Source organism: Prionailurus bengalensis, chromosome D1 (assembly GCF_016509475.1).
Source record: "Prionailurus bengalensis isolate Pbe53 chromosome D1, Fcat_Pben_1.1_paternal_pri, whole genome shotgun sequence".
Classification (NCBI taxonomy): Eukaryota; Metazoa; Chordata; class Mammalia; order Carnivora; family Felidae; genus Prionailurus; species Prionailurus bengalensis.
In genome coordinates, this window is record NC_057346.1 from 75,139,445 (window position 1) to 75,160,068 (window position 20,624).

Below are 20,624 nucleotides of genomic sequence, written 5' to 3' on the forward strand. Positions count from 1 at the left end.
CTCACTTCGTATAGGAGATACTCGGCACCTGGAAGGGTTTGGGACCGGCACGGGCGCAGGTAAGTGTCACTCTAGTCCTGCTCAGACGGCCAATGGAGAAGACGGGACAGAGCCTGGTCCTGGGCCAAGGATAGTTTAGTCCTCTCAGTGCCTCGTGCTACTGCACAGCTGGAGACCTGGGGCCCAGGACAGGTTGTCAACAAAGGTCCTCAGTTATGGGTAGAATCCCTTGAAACACGACAGCTGACCATTCTGAGGTCACACACCTTAGAGCCATCGTGGCACTCGGAAGAAGGATGGACTGAGAGGCAGAGAGACCTGGCTGAAAACGCTGTGCGCCTTGCCACCTTCTCCCCACGGGATCCCTGGCCAACGCCTGAACCTCTCTGAACCTCAGTTTCTTCCTCTGGGCCGCAGGAACAACAGAGCTGCCTGCTGCAGGGTGGTGGTGAAGTGCAAGTGACTGAAGTACAGAAAGTACCAGGCCACCCGAGGCAGACATCCTCCTCGTTATCACAGCTGACCTGGCTCAAAGCTTCATTTCCTGGCTCCCTCTAAGTCAACTCCGCACAGGAGACGCTCCAGCTCTTTGTACCAGGCAGTGCCATCAGCTACAAAGGTCTGTTTCCTTTTTCCTCGGGCTCTGTCAGGTGTTTCTGGAGCTAATGAGAACAACGCAGGGCCTCTCCAGCAGAACAGACTCCTTTTCCCTCTGGAGAGCCCCGGGCTGTTTCCAGGTCCCCCTCGTCAGCCCCAGAAACCCTTGGGAAGGTGGGTCAGAGAACTGGCAGGCTGACTTCACAGGATTCCCCAAATCCTCCTTCACCATGAAAACTGCCCCACCTCCCACGCTCACTCTTGATTCTCAGCCTTTGTCTCTCCTGTTCCTCCTTCCGGCATAGGCCTCCCTGCTCCTCCTGTCTGAGCTGTGGCCTCGGGCCCTTCCAAGGCCTGCCTCAGCACCACGCCTCCTTCAGGAAGCCTCTCCAGTGAGTCCAGGGCCCGCCGACCTCTCCTCTGGCTAAATTCTTCTCCCAGGATTTGATTTGTGACTCGGAATCTGGCAACAGCCTGCACCCCACCCTGGGCTGCTCCCTGGCTCTCCTGCCCTTAACCTGGGCTTCCGTGAGTTGCCCAGGCTAAGAAGGGGCAAAGGACAGGCTTCCTCCTATCTGACCCACGACAGGGAGCCCAGAGCAGAGGAAGAGGGATGGGAGGCAGGGCAATGTGCATCCAGCATTTCCTTGTACACTCAGATTTGAAAGGAAGATAGGGAGGGGGGACTAAGTGGGAGAAAAAGAAGGAAGTGAGTGAAAAGTGAAAGGAAAGGGAAGGGCAGCCATGTGAGACTCAGGACCAGGGTCACAAGAGGATGGATCTAGGCGGCTTTGGATCATGCTTTAAGGCTCTCGGTGAATTATCCCCTGATTGTGTAACTCTTTGAAAACTGCTGGAACTTGACCTCCTCCAGGCAGCCTTCCCTGACTGACTCTGGTCTCTTCCCTGGCTCCCTGAGCTACACTACTTTGAACCCACTGACGCCATTTCCCATGATGCTAGATCCTCTGCGGAAGGGCTGGAGGTTTCTGCCTCACTGGCGGTGAGTTTCACTCTACATTTCTAATCTATAATCAGAGATGTCTCACCGTGTCTCCTTTATCAGCTTCAGAGGGTGGCTGAGATTTGTTTTGCACACTTGGTGTGAATCCAGTTTGCCTCCAACACAATCTTGAGACAAGGCCTGCTATGATCGTATACCCATTTCTTTACTCTCAGGTTCTGTTGGGTCTAAGACTCAGTCCCTGCCCTCAGCCGGCTTCCAGCCTAGAGCATCGAATCAAAAGTGTGCTAATGTCAGGAGCACCCGGGTGGCTCAGTCACTGAAGCGTCCAACTACGGCTCAGGTCATGATCTCACAGTTTGTGAGTTCAGGCCCCACGTCGGGCCCTGTGCTGACAGCGCGGAGCCTGGAGCCTGCTTTGGATTCTGTGTCTCCCTTGCTCTCTATCCCGTGCCCGCTCACACTGTCTCTCTCTCTCTCTCTCTCTCTCTCTCTCTCTCTCTCTCAAAAACAAACATTAAAAAAAAATTCTTTTTAATGTGCTAAATGTCAACTGAGGCTGTCTTACAGGAGTGCCTAGGAGGGCACAATGGGAGGGGCTGGGAAGCTGCACAGAAAGACGACGAGCATCTTCAGGACAAGTGGGAGTTTGGCAAACAGCGGGGAAGGCATTCCAGGCAGAGAACACTGCTGGGGCAAAGACCAGGAGAGATGAAAAGAGCAGGGCGTCAGGAGAAAGAGGGCACCTTGGTGCAGCTGGAGAGTGGGCAGCAGAGGGGACTCACACGCCACGGCAGACGGCTGTGTGCAGCAGGCTAGGGCGTACGGACTTAAACCCGGAGGTCGCTTATTCTCAGTAGGATGAAGGCAGGTATCACCACTGGAGCTGGCATTTAGAAATCCGTGTCAGTGATGCTGGGGGTGCAACACCATGGGTGGATCCCCCAAACTGCTGTATTCCACCAAAGACCACATCTATGATACGATTCGTATGAAGATCGAGAACAGACACAACCGTTCTGGTTGGCTCCATAGGTTGAGTGTCCAACTTCAGCTCAGGACATGATTTCACGGTTCGTGAGTTCAAGCCCCGCCTCCGGCTCGCAGCTGTCAGAGCAGAGCCCGCTTCAGATCCTCTGTCTCCCTCTCTGCCCCTCCCCAGCTCTCTCTCTCTCTCTCAAAAATAAACATTAAAAATTAAAAAAAAAAAAAAAGAACAGATAAAACATCCAGAATGACAAAACCAGGAACAACAGTTAACCTCCGAGGGCAGGTACTGACTGGAAGGGAGAAAGAGGGAACTTTCAGGGCTGCTGGAAATGTGCCACATCTTAATCCTGGTGATGGTTCCATAACTTCATTCAGTTGTCAAGACTCACTGAAGGCAACATTTAGGGTCTGTACGTCTCCCTGTTCATAAAATATATCTTTTTAAAAAAAAAATTTTTTTTTTTACGGGGCGCCTGGGTGGCACAGTCGGTTAAGCGTCCGACTTCGACTCAGGTCACGATCTCGCGGTCCGGGAGTTCGAGCCCCGCGTCGGGCTCTGGGCTGATGGCTCAGAGCCTGGAGCCTGTTTCCGATTCTATGTCTCCCTCTCTCTCTGCCCCTCCCCCGTTCATGCTCTGTCTCTCTCTGTCCCAAAAATAAATAAACGTTGAAAAAAAAAAATTAAAAAAAAAATTTTTTTAACGTTTATTTATTTTTGAGAGAGAGAGAGAGACACAGCATGAACGGGGGAGGGGCAGAGAGAGAGGGAGACACAGAATCGGAAGCAGGCTCCAGGCTCTGAGCCATCAGCCCAGAGCCCGACGCGGGGCTCGAACTCACGGACCGCGAGATCGTGACCTGAGCCGAAGTCGAACGCTTAACTGACTGACCCACCCAGGCGCCCCTCTTTTTTTTTTTTTTAAGTTTATTCATTTATTCTGAGAGAGACAGTACACAGGAGGGGGAGAGAGAGAGGGAAAGAAAGGGAATCCCAGGCAGGCTCCGCACCGTCAGCACAGAGCCCGATGTGGGGCTTGAACCCAAGAACTGTGAAATCATGACCTGAGCGGAAACCAAGAGTTGGTCGCTTAACCGACCAAACCACCCAAGGTCCCCCCATAAAATATATCTCACAAATGCGTGTGAGCGCTCTTGGTTGCCACAACGACTGAGGGGGCCGCTGGCAACATTTGGAGGACGGGGCCAGGGATGCTTTCACAATGAAGAGCTCTCCCACTCAAAGGCCAAGAGGGGCCCTACTGGGAAGTATTGGTGCAGGCTACAGGCAGCACCAGGGGTTTACAGAGCAGAGAGAACTGCCCATTTCTGGGTTTGGGGAAGACGGGGCTTTGGCCATGATGAGAGCCCATGAGGTCCAGGCATCTCAGGGCAGTGAAATGGCGGAGAATGACCTATGACCGGCACTGCCACTCTGGGGCTTTGTGTTTGGTCAACTTCAGCCTGCTGTCCTGAAGCTGCTCAGGCCCAGGAGGGGCCCTGCATGTCCCTCTGAGGCCCCCCAGAAGAGGCTGAAAGGAGGCCAACCTGAGTGGTCAGAGACAGCTGATGTCAGAGGGAAAAGGAAATGTCCCCCGTCTGGCTTCCGGGCCTCATGATAAGCACCACGGATGATGAATGATCATCTTCCCCTGAAATGGAGCCTCAGGGAGGAGGGGCGCCCTGGGAGATCAGGTCACCGGCAGTGGGGCGGGACGCTGCTGCCACAGAAAACCATTTCCTGACATCATGGGCAAAAGAAGGACACAGCTGACTTACACTCCAATGCTTGCCTCACCCCTTCCCTCAGGAAGCCTTCTCTGATCTCCATGCCGGGCAGGTGTCTCTCCTGTGATCCCACAGCCACTGGCCCTACACGAGAGGACAGCGACTGCCTTGGTCTGAATTCTGGCTCTGCCACTGACCTGCTGTGTGTTCCTGGCAAGTTCCTTAAGCCTTCGGAGTCTGTAAGCCGAGGGAAATAAAGACCTTCTGTACTGAACTGTTAGGAGGATTAGGTGAGATAATATAATGAGCACTCAGAAAAAGTCAGTGTTTATGATTATCATCACAGCACACAGCAGTATGGAGCACGATCACCGGGTTACTTCTCTGGCACACCTAAGAGCTGTAAGCTCCTTGTGGGCAGGGTCCTTGTGGCCGTGTGGATTCCCTGGCACAGTAAATACTTGCATGCATGAATGAACTGCATCCACTAAGACCTCTCCCGAGAGCTTTCTTTTCCACCCACGATGTCTCCACATCACAGTAATTCTTCAGAAATGGAGGCTGGATTCATTTGTACTCCATTCTCGCCTTCTTTCCTCTCTGCTATCTCTAAGGCCACGCAGCATCCATAAAAATCTACTTTTTAATTTATTTATTAAGAAACTTTTTTTAATGTTTACTTATTTTTAGGGAGACAGAGTGCAAGTGGGGGACGGGCGGAGAGAGACGGAGACACAGAATCCAAAGCAGGCTCCAGGCTCCCAGCTGTCAGCACAGAGCCCGACGCTGGGCTCAAACTCACGAACTGTGAGATCGTGACCTGAGCCAAAATCGGATGCCTAACTGACTGAGCCACCCAGGCACCCCAAGTGTTTATTTATTTATTTTTGAGAGAGAGAGAGAGACAAAAAGAGATTGGGAGCAAGGGAGGGGCAGAGAGAAAGAGAGAGAGAATCCCAAGCAGGCTCCACGCTGTCAGTGCAGAGCCGGATGCAGGGCTCTATCCCACAAACCATGAGATCCTGACCTGAGCCAAAATCAAGAGTCAGACACCCAACAACTGAGCCACCCAGGTGGCCCCAAAAATCTACTTTTTAAACGTTCATGGCTTCTTCCCAGACTCCAAACTCCTAAGACTTCCGTCAGTGACCTTTTTTATGGTGGGCCCACAAAAATCCTTTTTAATAAAAGCCCCCATGGCTTCTCAAAAAGTTAAACCATACGATCCAGCAACTCCACTTCTAGGTCCATAGCCAAAAAACTGAAAGCAGGGGCTCAGGTGCGTGTTCATCGACAGTCATAGGAGCACTGTCCATGGTAACCGAAAGCTGGAGGCCACCTCGGTGCCCATCAATGGATGATGAATGGAGACGCAAAATGTGCTATATATGTACAATGGAATATTACTCAGTCTTAACAAAGAAGGAAATTCTGACACATGCTACAACATGGAGGAATCTTGACAACATCACGCCAAGTGAAATAAGCCAGACACAAAAGGGCAAAATACTGCGCGATTCCGCTTGTATGAGGGACCGAGAACAGGTGAATCCACAGAGAAAGAAAGTAGAGTACAGGTTACCAGAGGCTGGGAAGGAATGAGGAATTATTATTTCATGAACAGAGTTTCAGTTTTGCAAGATGAAAAGAGGTCTATAGATGGATGGTGGTGATGGTTGTATAACACTGTGAATGTACGTAACCCCACTGAACCGTATGCTCACAAATGGTCAAAAGAGCCAACTTTATGGACTTCATAATTTTAAAAAAGCACCCTGAACTGAACCAACAAAATGCTGGAGGGACTCCGTCTCGAATCGGAGGGTGCTGGGTACCACTCTGCCATGCCCTCAACGCTCTACTGACTTTGGCCTCCTGACTCATGACCTCCCTATCCATCCTTTCCTTGGCTCTTGCTCTGATGTCCCCTGTTTTCTTTCTGCCCCAGGACCCAGGGCCACATCATTGGTGTCCATAAAATCAACTCACATTTTCCCACAGTCACCCCTTCCCCTATCCTTGGTCCCCTCTTTAGACCCCCCCTTGGTCCCATCATCTACCCTCTTGAGGATGCTTAAAACGGATGCCTTGAGAATCAGAGACAGAAAAGTTGTGGTTGAGGATGTTCACTTCTATATCGACCGATGAGGAAATGGTCAAGCAAAAACAGTAAAGCCACTGAGGCTAAAAAGAAGATCATGATGGAACACAGAAGTTATGATACAATGTTAAGTGAAAACGGCAATGTACTACAATTAGATGTGGGCTGATTTCATCTATTAAAAAATATAGACCTTTAGAGAGAGGCAAACCAAAAAACAGACTCTTAACGATAGAGAACAAACTGACAGTTAATGGAGGGGTGGGGCGTGGGGTGTGGGTGAAACAGGTGAGGGGGGTTAAGGATTGCACTTGTCACGAGGAGCACCTGGCATTGTATGGATGTGCTGCATCACTATATGGTACACCTGAAACTCAAACTATGTTAACTAGCCGGAATTTAAATTAAAAAAATATGTAAAACAAACTGCAGGAAGAAAAAAAATACTGATCTTTAGAAGAAACAGAATGGGACATCTAAACCCATGGCTAAACTTACATTTGCTTTATAGTAAGGTCATGTTATTTTTACAATACAATTCATTTTTTAAGGCCAGGCAACACCCTTAGGCAGATGATGAAACATACAATCTTTGGAACTGACACCCACATGAAATCCACAAATCCCCCTGAGTGGCTTCCAGAGAGTTCCAGGAGAGGGGAACGAACACTTCCACTCTTAAGACAGACATGTGGAAGCCTCTCTAATGACTTCAACAAGCACCTCACCATGCAAAGGAAGGACAAATTTAGGGTCTTTATTTTTGCCATCACAGTGACAAGGAGATTTGGCCATGGACAGTTTATCCCCTACATTAGCCCAAAGTTAGAAATTCTCACCAAGATGCTTGCTCTTGAACAAATCTGCAAACTGAGGACTTCTCATACTTGAATGACAGCCCATTCACATCATCTGAGTGTTATCATTTTGATCATACTGCAGCTTACTATGCCATAATATCTTTATTTAGGGGTTCGTATGGTTCCGAGGTATGAAGCTTCATACATAAATGGTCATTTCTAATATTCATTCATTCAACAACTATTTAGTGAGCCACTGCTGCGTGTCAGGCTCGGCTTGCTAGTCATCAAGAATACAAGGAGAACAGGACTCTAGTTCCCTTGGGACTCATTAACACTGGGATTTCTTATTCCTCAGGCCTGTAAACATCTAGAGGATCTGGCCCTGCCCCTCTCTCCTACCTCTTCCCTTACTAAACTTCCTCTCCACCTATCTCTTATAGCCCCTCAAAACACCAAGGTATTCTTACCCCAGGGCCTTTGCACTTGCAGTCTTGTCTTCTTAGAATGCTATTCCCCCTGGTCTCCCCACATCCTTTAGGTCTTTGGTCAACTATCACCTTCTCCAAGGCAATTCTATCTAAAGGCAAAAGTCTTCCTTCACTCTTCCTCCTCCCCACCCTGTTTTATTTTCCTCCAGAGCACTGTTCACCCCCTGAAATGTCATATCTTTACTTATGTTTTATTTTCTGTCTCCCTTGGTAGAGCTTGGGCAGGAAGTTCATCTTTTCCAGCAATGTATCCCCAGAGCCCAGAACAACCTGGCACATAACAGATGTTTGTATGTATCTGGAGACTGAATGAATGAATGAACAAACTGGCTCTTGACAGTCTGGGGTGCTCAGTGAGCCAGCTTTGCAGGAGTCATTATGGTTCCCCGTCAGATCCATGGCCCCCACTCAGGCTTCCCTATTCCTCCTCCTGCTGGGCTCGCTCTGTGAATGACATTCCTACCCACTCAGGCTCAAAACCTTGCCACCACTTCTCATTCCTCCGTCCCTCCAGCACCCATAACTGCCAATTTTGGTGACCCTCTGGCCTCCTGCATCAACTCCTTTCTCTCTTCATTCTTACAATGACCCCCCCACCCCCTTATCTCTCACCTAGACCACGGTCATTATTTCCTACTTGGGCTCCCTCCCAGCAAGTCCTCCCCTCCTGTCTGTTCTCCACAGGGCAGCCAGGATGAGTTTCCTCATGGCCAGGCTTGATCACATCTCTCCCCTACCCAGAAACTAAAGACCAGATGCCTGGATGGCAACTGCAGCTCAGGTCATGATCTCACGGTTCGTGGGTTCGAGCCCAACATCGGGCTTTGCGCTGACAGCACGGAGCCCACTTCGGGTTCTCTGTCTCCCTCTCTCTCTGCCCCTGCCCTGCTCGCACTCTCTCAAAAATAAAAAAACATTTTAAAAAATTAAGAAAAAAAAAGAAACTAAAGACCAATCCCTTAGGTCAGCATTCAATCCTCCCAGAAACTGCCTCCACCTTCCTATCTAGCTTTCCGTCTCACAACCCCTCGGTTCTCCTTTTTGCTCCAGTTGGAATGAACCGCTTTTAGTTTCTACAGCTTCTTTCTAGAAGCCCCCACTACCTGTTTCCTGCTCATGCTGCTTCCAATACTTGAAATACTTTCCCTTCTTTCTTCTAGTGTACTCATCATTTAGACCCAACTGAAATGCTACACAGCTTCTCCAAGAAGCGGTTCCCGATTTTCCGGAAGAATATAAAGTGCATCCTTCTCAACTCTTTCCCAGAGGTCATCTGTTTCTCTTTTGGGGCAGGTGTCAGAAAGCACAGGCAACATGAGATGTAGAAGAAAGAGTCCAGAACCCGGGTTCAGATGATCTGAGCTGGACCCACAGCTCTCTGGGTCTGAGACTTACAAAGTATGCACCCTTAGATAAATTAAACTCTTGAGTCTTAACTTCCCCATTCGTGCAATGGGAACAATCACACTATGACTATCATGGGTGTGTTAGGAGAATTAAATGTATGTGACAGCGTAAAAAAAGCTTTGGCACTAATAAATGACTAAATTCGGTCATGATCAGCAGCTAAACCACTGGTAAACAAAAGTGTGACTTGTCCCGGGGAGGTTTCATGGAGGTCTCTTGCTGGAGGAGCCCTAAATCCAGGAATAGGTCAGTGGGGAAGGGATTTTCTGAGGCAGAGGGACTCTGAGGCCCTAAAATCCCATATCCTCAGGCAATCCGAAGAGGGAAGAAGTAGAGGGTATAGCCACAAAGCTGGGGCCCTAATGGTATTAATAGCTACCGATTCTGGAGCTTTTCCTGTGCCCCAGGCACTGCGCTAAGTACCCTACATAAATTATCTCATCTCATTTTATTCCCTCACAGAGTAATAGAAGAGGAAAGTCAGGCCCACAGCAGTTATATAAATAAGTGCTCCCCTCCCCCACCCCACCCTTTCAACCGTTCAGACCTAAAAGATATCCTGAACATTTCCAACCCAGGGATCTTATTTTTCAGATGGGGAAACTGAGACCCTCAGAGACGTGATGAGCAGTTACCGAAACTGTCCAGCCAGTGAGGAAGAACCTGGGCCTGGACCCGAGATCTCCTCACTCCCAGGGTGGGAGTCACTGCTCGGCAAAAATCCAGGGGTACCACTCATTTTAGAGTATATGTCAGTGGCGGCTCTGGAGGACAAAGCCATTCATGGGGACCACAGTGTGGGGGGGTGGTCCTTGGAGTTATGCCACCTAGTCATCCTGGTTCTGCTCCGTGCCAGGCTGCTCACCCCACTCAGGAAGGCAGCTCTTGAGACGAGAGCCTCGGGCCCCCCAGAAGCCGAACACTGCCCTCCTTGCCAACCATCTCATTCAACGAAATCTCCTCAAAAGTGGCTGACTTCCTCCATTCACCATCCAGCTTGCACTCCTTCAACGTACCTCTCGGGGCACCCTGTCTGCGCCAGGCACCCGGCTCAGCTCTGGGGACACCCAGCTGCCCTTGAGGGGAGCCTTGCCCTGAGTTACCCCCTGAGCCTGGTGAGGCTGTAGCTCAAACTTCCACCAAAGCTCTGTCAGCAACACCAAGGGCCATACTGAACAGACATCAAGGAGGAAGGGGTGGCCTGACATCAAGGACTTGGGGACCTCTGCAAAGAGATGATGAAAAGGGCCCGGCTGGAGTAGAAGACCCAGGCCCTTAAGGAGGAGGAGAGAGTGACTGGGATGGCACACGGTCAGGTCAAGGTGGGGGAAGGGGTGGACTCCTGAATGCCACGTCAACCGGCCCAACTGAGGACACAAGCTCAGGGACCCCCGGGAGAACCCAACACTATGGAACCTGATCTCTGGCCTGGAGCGGCTTCATTCTCCCAAATTAAATCCCAAACCTGGAGTGTTTGCTTGCATGAGAGAGCTCTCCTTTGGGGCTGACTGAGGCAAACTAAAGGCCAACCCTCCCCCCCACCCCCCCCATCCCCGTCCCCCCAGTAAGAATGGTAGCAAATGAATGGCACCTACCGCTCCAAGTAGAGACAGGGCTGGAATTACAAAGAAGCTCAGATGAATTTGGGGGTTCAGGGGCTTCAATGGGTATAGGATTGAATTATGTAGGAAGAAAAGGAGTATGAAAGCCAGAGACCCTAGATTCGAATGCAGGCTTTGTCACTAACTCTCTGGTGACCTTGGTCAAGCCACCTCACTGGACCTCAGTTTCCCCATTTGTAAAGTGAGGGGATTAAATGAGTTCCAAAGGTTCTTCTGATCCCCACCCTCTAAGCCAGTGATCCTTACTAAGGTAAGCCCCTCAGGGCTCTGATTCGGACAGTCTCTGGTTTTGCAGGAGCCTGGGCCTCATCTAGGAAAAAGGGGCATGCTGGGGGAGGGGAATGCGCTGGGCGCTTATTTTGGGGGTGGGTGGGGAGCGGGTTGTTTAAGCTACACGGTTGGTCCGGGGGAGGCGAAACGAAGGGAAGGCTGGGAGCCGCGTTTTACAGGCCAGCAGGCTAGCTGCGATCTCCAGCCTCCCTCCGGGGCTTCAGACCCTGGAGAGGCAATGCAGCCAAGAGCCGCGCACCAGCCTCGGTTGCCGAGGCTCGGACCCGGGACCACCGTCTCGATCCTTCCCGGGAGCCGTGCACGAGCTCCGTGGGGAGTGGCTGCTGCTCTCTCCCCGGTACCCAGCGGCGGGACCCCCTCCCCGGCGCGGGGCCCCCTCCCCCAGTCCGGGGGCGCAGGGAGCCCCATGGGGGCGTGGCGGTGGCGGGCGCCGGCTTCTCAGCCCCGGGGGCTGGAGGAGGTCTCGGTCGTGGGGCCGCCCGGGAGGGACCCCACGCCCTCCACCTACCGGCTCCCCACACAAAGGCGCCCACGGAGGCGCCGCACTTACCGGCCAGAGCGGGCTCCGGGCGCCGGCGAGCGGGCGGGCGGGCAGGCTGGCGGGAGGATGTGCGCGCGCGAGTGTGCGTGTGTCTGCGTGTGTTCCTGTGTGTGTCTGCGCGAGTGTGTGTGTGTCTGTGTGTGTGTGTGTGTGTGTGTGTGTGACGGGGGCCGCGCCGAGCTCTGTGCGTCTGCGTGTGCGGGGGCGTCCGTCCGTCGGTCCGTCCGCCCGGCGCTCCGTCCCGCGCTCCGTGCGCGCTCCCTAGCCCGGCCGCCCCACCAAATGCGCTTGGGCTGCGGAGTCGCCGGCGCAGCCGCCGGGTCGGCTCGGCACCCCCCAGCCCCGGCTCCGCCCCGCCCCCGGGCGGCCTGGCGCCTCTCCCCGGGAATTGCGCAGGGCCCGCGGGGCTGGCGGGCGGGGCGCGGGAGCTCCGGCAGCGCCCAGGGCCCAAGCGGGGCGGGATCTCGGACCCCTAGTCCCCGACCCTGATCTCTGGAGCCCCCAACCCCCTACTCCGCTCGGAGTCCCCGCGCGCGCCGCCCCCGCGCGGAGGTTGCCTGGACAGGGAGGGCGGGGGAGCTGGAGAACCGCATGCATTTCATTCATGATTTTCTCTTCACGGGAGCCCCGGGCCCGGGCTGTGCCTATTCGGCGACCGCCAGAGGGACCCCAGCGGGGCCGTGCGCACCGAACCCAATGCGGGACGTACAGACAGATGGGGGTAGAGGAAAGCGAGACAAAGGGGTCAGTGCCGTGGGGGGTGGGGGGGCGTGCATGGAAAGGGTGCGGTGGCGCTCCCCGATGTTGCCCGCACGATGCCAACACCTGCACAGAGTGGTTGCATACCCGGGCGCACACGGCGCCGGGTGCCCAGGACCTGCTTCAGGGCTCGGAGGAGGCACCTGCCTTCCCACTCTTCCCTCTTCAGCCTCTAGGGAGCAAGACCGTCCTCCACCAGGTCTCTCCCGCCTGCGCTCGCCGCTGGGCGCGCACCTGTCTTGGCTTTCTCGTGGGCACCATGGGCCGGGATGCGCAAGGAGCTGCCCACGCACCCCACAATCCCACATTCCTCAGGCTGGCACCCTGCTGGCCGGAGGTTCCAGATGTTCCACCCAGATGGGGGCTTTTTGAGGCGTCAGGCTGCACGCAGAGCGGGATCCTAAGCTCCATTTCTACATGGGGAAACCGAGGTGCACCACCACACAGGTCTTACCCTGGTTCCAGCCACCATCCTCTTTCATCTGGATTTCTGCAATAGCCTCCTGACTGGTCTCCCTGCTTCCACCCTTGGCCCCCTGCAGTTGATTCTCTACACAGCAGTCAGAGCCATCCTTTTAAAAACGTGAGTCTACTCCTTCACTGGAAATCCTACAGTGGCTCTTCATTTCATCCAGGCGAAAACTAAAGCCCCTATAACAGCCTGCAAGGCTTCTCAAGATCTGGCTCCCTTTGAGCTCCAACTTCACTTCCCACCATTCCAGTCACACCGGCTTTTTTAAATGCATCACCAACATGGCACCCACTCTGTGGCCTCTGGACATTTGAACGGCTGTTTTCTCTGCCTGGAAACTTCCTCTAAGGTAGTCACATGGCTTGATCCTTTACCTCTTTAATGTGTCGCCTCAAAGAGGCCTTCTGTGACCATCCTACTTTAAATTGTAGGCCTGCTCCCCCTATTTTCTCCATGGTAGTCATGACCTTTGTTGTGTGTTTCCTGTGGCTCCCTGGCCCTTCATTTCCAGCTCTCACCTCAGTCCTTTGGCGTTTCAGTCATCCAGGCTCACCGAAATTCTGTTCTCTAAACAAACTATATTTTTCCCATTTCTAACCTTTGTTCATGCTGTGCTTTCAGCCTGGAAAGCCATGCCCCTGTATTTTACCTAGTTTATAAGGTCCAGTTCAAATACCTCCTTCTCTATGGGGCCTTCACTCATCTCCCCAGGGATACTCAGTACTCACTCCTGTCTGCTGTGACAGCAGTTCCTTGTCCCCCCCCCCCCCCCCAAGCACACTAGAAACTCCTGGGAAAGGGCTGGGTCTCTTATCTCTCCCATCAGTACATACTTGTGTACAAAGGCATTGATTGGAAGGCCTGGATCTTGATTAGTCTTTTTCCCTAGGAGGGGCACAGAGGCAGGCTAGGTCTCCTTCTTATCCTTAAGTAGTTGCCTGTGGCGTGAGGGGAAGGGTCAAATGTCTGATAACCAGGCTGTGATGGTTGGTCTGTATGGAAGCGCGGGTAGACATGTCAGTTGCTGCTCAAGGACTTGCTCTCCCTCCGAGAGCATCTTCTCTGTCCTTCAGCATAAGGCTGATTCTCCCTGATGGCGTCCACGGAACAATAGCAGCGACCGTAAATGAACGCTTAGTATGCTCTAGGCACCATTTTGTGTATTTTCAGTGCGCTGCTCTACTTAATCTTCATGGTAACTTTGGGAGGCAGGCATTTTGATATCCCCATTTTCAGAAGAGGAACCAGAACGAATAAGTGACTTAAGGTCCCACAGTTGATATGTGAGGGCGTGTGTATTTCAAATTCAGATCTAGCTAATTCCAAAGCCCTAGTTCATAGAGCAGGGGTGCCTTAACAGTGAAGGCCCTGGGGGCTGATGGAGGGGGTGGGGGAAGAAAAGGGCTCAGAGAGCCTCTGCAAGATCAGCCTGGCCCAGATTCTTTTTGAACCCGGCTCAGGAGTCACAGAAGCTTGGCACTCCAGCAGGGCCAGGACCTCACAGGTTTCTGTCAGTGGTGCTTGGGTTGTCCTGTGGTGGAGGCTAGTCGTTGCCCTTCAGAAAGACAACTCCAGAAGGCCAGTGCTGCTTCCCAGACATTTGCAGCTGGCTGCTCTAGGTTCTGAGCCCAGCCCTAGCTGTCAGATGTGATTAATAATGTTCATCTCGGGGCACCTGGGTGGCTCAGTCGGTTGAGCGTCCGACTTTGGCTCAGGTCATGATCTCACGGTTTGTGAGTTCGAGCCCCACGTCAGGCTCTGTGCTGACGGCTTGGGGCCTGGAGCCTGTTTCAGATTCTGTGTCTCCCTCTGTCTCTGCTCCTCCCCTGCTCACACTCTGTCTCTCTCTCAAAAATAAATAAAGATTAAAAAAAAAAAGAAAACAATGTTCATCTCAAAGGGTTGCTGTGAGGAACTGTGATGATATATATGATAATAAACTTGCATGATATATACCTATATGAATATACCTACGAATTAGTAGAGGCTCAAAAAATGATCTGTCTCTTTTGCTCCTTGTAGGGCATTTCTATCACATAGGGATAGAGCTAAACTAGTCTTCTTACCTTGTTTCTGTCTTGTGCATTCTCTTCCTGTTGTAGAGTTTCAGACTCCCACTGTCCAGCGAGAGGTACCCGAGGGTGCAGTTAAGGAAGGAAAGTCTAACTTTTATTAAAGGCTTTAAAAACAAGATATTCCATGTTATGTCCCTGTGTTCGCCCCTTTCATGTGCATGAGTACATTAGGAGGGACGCACTGTTATTACCAACAGGGAAACTGAGACCCAGAGAGGTCCAGGGGGTTCCCCATGGCCTCAGTACTCCCTAATTAATGGCTGGAGTGAGATTCTGGCCGATATCTGACTCTGTGCCCTGAGCAGCACCTGTCTGTGTCTTAACCCTATCGGCATGGAGAGTGAGACCACCTATTTCCTTTCTCTTCTCTGATGGAGAAGAAGGAGAATTCTTTGAGTCCCACGGCAATGAAGTCGATGGGGCATTGGAAGGACTTAGGCTTATTGGGTCACTTTGTGTGACTCATTTACCCTCTCTGGAGGAAGGGAGGAAGAAAGGTTTGCGAAAGAGGAGGGGAAGGAGGAAAGAAAGATGGTCTGAGTAACCAGAGAGTGTCTTCCTGGTGGTTTTTGATGGGCTCTTAGAGATTAGAGTCAATATTTCTTGCTTTTGGTCTCACTTGGAATTCACTCCACTGATAATGAAATGGTTTGCTTCAGTGAAAATGTTCCCCTATCCAGATTTTATTTATTTACTTACTTATTTATAACCCACCCCAATCCACAAAGGATTTGAGGTAGCTTACCACAGGAGCAGAAACCATAAAACAATGTTAAAATATCAATAAGGACGGAGAATCAGGACCAAGGAAAATGTAAATAAACTTTGAGAGAGAAGACCAAGCCTTGGTAATTACAGCTGATTCTTATCGAGCTCTTCCTGAGTGCAAAGGAATTTATGTACATTATTTTATTTAATCCTTAAAAGAGCCCTGTCAGCTCAGTGTTACTATTGTCTTCATTTTGAGGCATAGGAGACTGAGGGCGAGGGAGATCGGCTATGAAGCTCCAAGCTACGTAGCTAGTGAGCAGTAGAACCAATATTTGAATCTAGCTGGATTTTGGAACTCATGCCCTTCACCCCTGTCCTGCCCTGCCTCTCCAAGGGGCAAAAGACCACCAATGTGCAGACCATAGGGGCCTCTAGAGTACTGGGATGGAGCCTCAAAGCCTGTTCTGATCTTCTTGGATGTCAAAAAGAGAGGGAAGTAGCACGTGGAACTAATGCCCTCCCAGCGTTCAAGTCTTAGCTCAGGCGTACCTCCTTGATGAGGTTCACCCTGACCACTCTCCTTAATAGCGGAGCCTGATTCTTCCTCCCGCTTCAGCTGCCCCCATACCCCTTTACCTTTTCCTTCAAGGATGGCACATTTTACCTTCTAACATACTGGGTAATCTGTAAACCGAATCGTATGTTTGATATGCCATAAGGTATTCTTTAATATACTCTTTATTAATACCTGTATTTAAGAATTTTATTTATTTTAATTTTAAATTAGACAGATTAACTGTTTAATGTACTCACTGTTTCATCGTCCGTCTTCTTCCACTAGAATACAAGGTCCACATGGGCAGACACTGTGACTGTTTGGAACACTTGATAGATCCCAAGGATCACAGACAATGCCTGCTATATAGATAGATTTTTGTTGAATGCTTGAATGATTATTTCAGAGAGGAAAAAAGAGACCAAGATGTCTAACGTGGCAAAGTAGGTCACTTTTTTTTTTCTAGCTCATATTTTCTTTCCTTCCTTCCTCCTTTCTTTTCTTCTTTATTTTTCTCCTGTTCGTTTCCATACAGAATTCAAGGTAACTCTAGCACTAAGCTCTCAGAACAAGTCTTCAGGAAGCTTTTCCTGATGGTAGACTCTTACGGACCCCATGGCCAATGACCTTAGTGTCATTGTTAAGCAAATGCATACATGAGATTCATGGAGCTGGTTTTGATGAGGTCTCTCGACAAAAGCTGGGCATCATCCCACATCTAAATTGGTCAAGGTAATTCATTTAGGGGTCTGGGAATAGTTTCCAAGTAGCATTCCCAAGGACTTGGGGTTTGGAGCAGATGCTGTGGGGATGGAGATGATGGGCAAATTAAAAGCGGGGCATTTGTGTGAAATAATTGACTTAAAAGGAGAGGACATCTTTGTGTTCCTAAGAGCTCACCTCCGGAGTCATATTTCCTGGCTGCAAGCCTGAAGAGTGAAAAGCCAAGGACGTTAACAAGGTTTGTCAGAGGAGAAGCTGAGCTGAGACCAATTGCTGGGGTGGATGCGGGTTGGGGTGTGATGTGATCTTGCTGTAGGAGCTGGCCTCAGATCCGGGCCGAGCCTCTGGGAGCCGCAGACACCAGCCTGTCAGCTCAAGGTGAAGGCCAAGGACACCTGGCTGCCAATCCCAGGAAGAAACATCAGAAACACTTGTGTCAGGAGGAGTGGGAGTCAGAACTTTGTCTCTCTCTGGGATCCTACGAAGCAGATTCATTCGCCAAATGTTTTACAGAGGGCCTCCTCTGAGCTGGCCACTATTCTAGAGGCTGGGTCCCTGTTAGAAAACAAGACAGCTTCCCTGCTCTCATGGAATGTACGTTCTAGAGGCAGCACACTGCCTATGGACCGGGTTGAAATAACAAATAAAAGGATGATCTCGGATGGTGGTAAGAGCAATGAAGGAAAAGAAAAAGAGACGAGGTGATGGAGAGTGAAGGCAGGGGGAGGGCCACTTCTGACTGGGTGTTCAGGGAAGGCTGCTCAGAAGAGATCACGTTTGGGCAGAGACCTGAGTCACAAGAAGGAGCTGACCATGCAGAGTAGGGGAAGAGCTTTCCAGGCAGAACTTTCTCTTGTAGGCACAGCAGGGAGGCCAGGGAGAGATGATGTGATAGAGGAGGCTGGGGGAATTCGGGTTTCATTCTAATGTGCTGGGAGCTCCAGGAGGCTTCTGCTTGGGGAGAGTGATGGGACTTGACTTGAACGTGGCATCCTAGAGAGCAGCCGCAGCAGCAGAGAAGCACTGAGAATTCCGGCCCTCTGCTCTCATCCACAGAGGATGTCAAGTCCAGTGGTTCCCAGGCTGGCTGCATCTCAGAATCATTTGGGAGATCTATGTAAAAAATATAGATTCTCGGGTGCCCCACCCCCCGCCCCTAAAGTCTGACTCAGTAGGAAAGGGTGACGTTTGATCTTAAGAAAGTTCCCCAGATGGTTCTGCTGACTGGCTGGTAATAGCCGGCCAGTTAAGACCCCCCCCTCCCCCACCTTAGGAAGAGTATACTGAGTGTAAGGAGAAATTCCTTGTCTGACGTCACACAGGGTGTTAATGGCTGATCTGTCTCCTGACCCCAGAGCAGTGATGGCTAGGGTTTTCTGGCAACAAGCCACAGAAGTGACTGTTGGCTAACACAGGCACAGGGGAGTTTATTGGAAGACCATGGTGGAGCTTGTGGATGGAAGAGAAGGCTGAAGGACCATGCTTGGAAAGGTGGGAGTCAGGTTGGTAGGTTTGTAGGGTTGGAACGTCTCCACAGTCACATCCAGATGTCACCATGGAGATGCACTTGACTTGGTGTCCTTTCCTTCCTGCCACTCAAGACTCAAAGTCCTGGGAAAGCGAGAATCTGATTGGCTGGGTTCTGGTTGTAGACTTACCCCACCGGCTAGAGGAGGGCACACCTTGACTGACAGTCCTCTCCAGACTTCACCCAAGAGGAAACCAGGCATCTGTTACCAAAAGAGCAGCCAAAAAAGGTCCATTACATCTGGCACCTCAGAGGGTTGTATAGATTATTCCTCAGTATCATCATTTCATAGTAACACTTAGTCATTTATAGTGTGCCAGGTACTATTCAAAGCATGTTACATACATTAGCGAATTTCACTCATACTTTAAGGCTATGAGGCGGGAACTGAGGTAGGTAGTGAGCTAGGAAAGTGAAACACAGAGAAGGCATGTAGCAACTAACGTCTACATTCTGCTTTTGTAGGTTGCAAAGGTCATTTACACCTGTTGTCTAATTTGCTCCTGATAATCACCTGCAAGTAAGATCAGGCATTTTTACAGGTAAGGAAAGTGAGGGGGCATATGCTCTGGAGTTACACAGTAGGTGGAGGAGTCCTTGGATTCATATATTCACTCGCTCATTCACCATCCATTCCTTCATTCATCCTTCCGTTTACTCATTCATCCATCCATTGGCTCCTTCTTTCATCAAACAGCAAGCGGCTCTCAGGGGTCAGGACTGTGCTAGGTTCTGGGAACTCCTTGGTTGACAAGCCTCAGTTTTGTTTTGTTTCGTTTTTTTTTTCCTCTCCAGGAGTTCACCAATTCCAGGGCAGAGCATTTGGGGCAGTGGCCAGAGGAGTCTAGAGCATGAGCAAGCCCAGAAAAAACAAAACAAAACAAAACAAAACAAACAAAAAACAAAAACGAAGCGCCTCCTGTTAAGGAGTTTGGATTTTTGTCTTGAGGGCAACGACAGAAGGATTTTAAGCGGGGAACTTGTGTCTTATGGGGACAACTCTGACTGCCAGTATGAAGAATGGACTGGAGAGATAAGAATGGTGGAAGGGAGAAAATTGCAGGGTGATTCAGGTGAAAAAGCATGGCTACCTGGATTAGGAGGTTGGCACTGGTGATGGAAGGAAGTGAACAGAGTTGACAGTTAAAAAAGTGGAATTGACAGGGCTTGCTGGTTGGCTGACGGTGGAGGGTGAGGGAAGGTTTTAGGATGAGGGCAGGGTTTCTGACTTGGGCAACGAGGTGAGGTGCGGCACTCTACATTGTGGGTAAAGGCTAGCTGGGGAGCCATTTGGGTGTGGGACATGAGAGCTCAGTTTTAGACGTGTGGTGTTCGAAGTTCCAGTACGACAGGGACAGGGAGGGATATCGACGTGTGTGGACCTTTTGCCTCCAGGCCCTGTGATCTACCCAGAATGCCTTGCTAAGTGAGAGCCTCCGTCTGTAAAGACCACTCAGAAACCCAGAGACTGCCAGATAAACTCGAAAATCCCCTACTTCGTCCCCTTCACATCTCAGACGAGAAAACAGAGGCCAGAGAAAAGCTATTCCTGGAAGTGGTTGGCCGAGCTAAACCCAGAGCACGGGGCTTCCCAGAAGCCCCCTTCCCTGCCATCCCATAGTACTCCAGTCCAGAGGGCACACGCCAAAAACACTTGTGGCTCAATCCAGATTCCAGAAGGGCTCTGTTTGGACTGCAACTAAATCAAACTACTTGTCATCATTTAAAAAAAAAAAAAAAAGATTAAGACATTTCCAGTACAAATCTATATTTAAAAAAAATACCAGAAGATCTGGCAACTTCAGGCTTCTGTGCCTACATGACAGTGACCAGTGGCGCTGGAGAGCAGCCGCTCCCCTGAAGGGGGGGCGTGTCCAGCCTGCTGCAGTCCCCAGTCTTCTCCCCATTACTCAGAGCGTGTGCTATTTGCCACTTGTCAACAGCCTTCATCTGTAATTTTCTTAAGGAGGAAAGTGATGTGTTTTTTGTGACATGACCAAAATGTCTCTTGTCTGTCCCCAACTGGCTTCATTTCCCTGGCCTCTGAAAGCGTTTGAGTTATGACCCTCCCCCTTCCCCTCTGTGAACCACACGTGCCTCTTTTGTAAAGTGAGGCCCTTGAATATGACGATTCCAAGGCCCTCCACGTCGGCGCTTCGGAAACGCGTTCTGCTATTGACAATGCATAATTGTTCTGCAGGTGGTTTTTGAGGGATTGCTCACCCTTGACTCTTTGGTCCTTGAATTATGATTTATCTAAGCCCTCGGAAG

General features: G+C 50.8%; 1 protein-coding gene and 1 long non-coding RNA gene across 3 annotated transcripts in view; one reads left to right on the forward strand and one right to left on the reverse strand.

The window, feature by feature from the left end:
• PTPN5 (protein tyrosine phosphatase non-receptor type 5) overlaps positions 1-11,835 on the reverse strand; it is a 55,695-nt gene extending 43,860 nt beyond the window's left edge. Inside the window, exon 1 of one of the 2 annotated variants that reach the window (XM_043580780.1) lies at positions 11,539-11,832. The gene's annotated coding sequence lies outside the window, so the exon portion shown is untranslated. Of the gene's footprint in view, positions 1-11,538 lie in introns of both variants that reach the window. The other variant, XM_043580781.1, reaches the window with a different exon arrangement.
• A 435-nt stretch (positions 11,836-12,270) lies between these two features.
• On the forward strand, positions 12,271-20,077 carry LOC122483607. Its single transcript, XR_006297426.1, has 4 exons — positions 12,271-12,871; positions 16,638-16,834; positions 18,819-18,895; positions 19,149-20,077. It is a non-coding gene; the product is annotated as an uncharacterized LOC122483607 (long non-coding RNA).
• Positions 20,078-20,624: the final 547 nt, after the last annotated feature.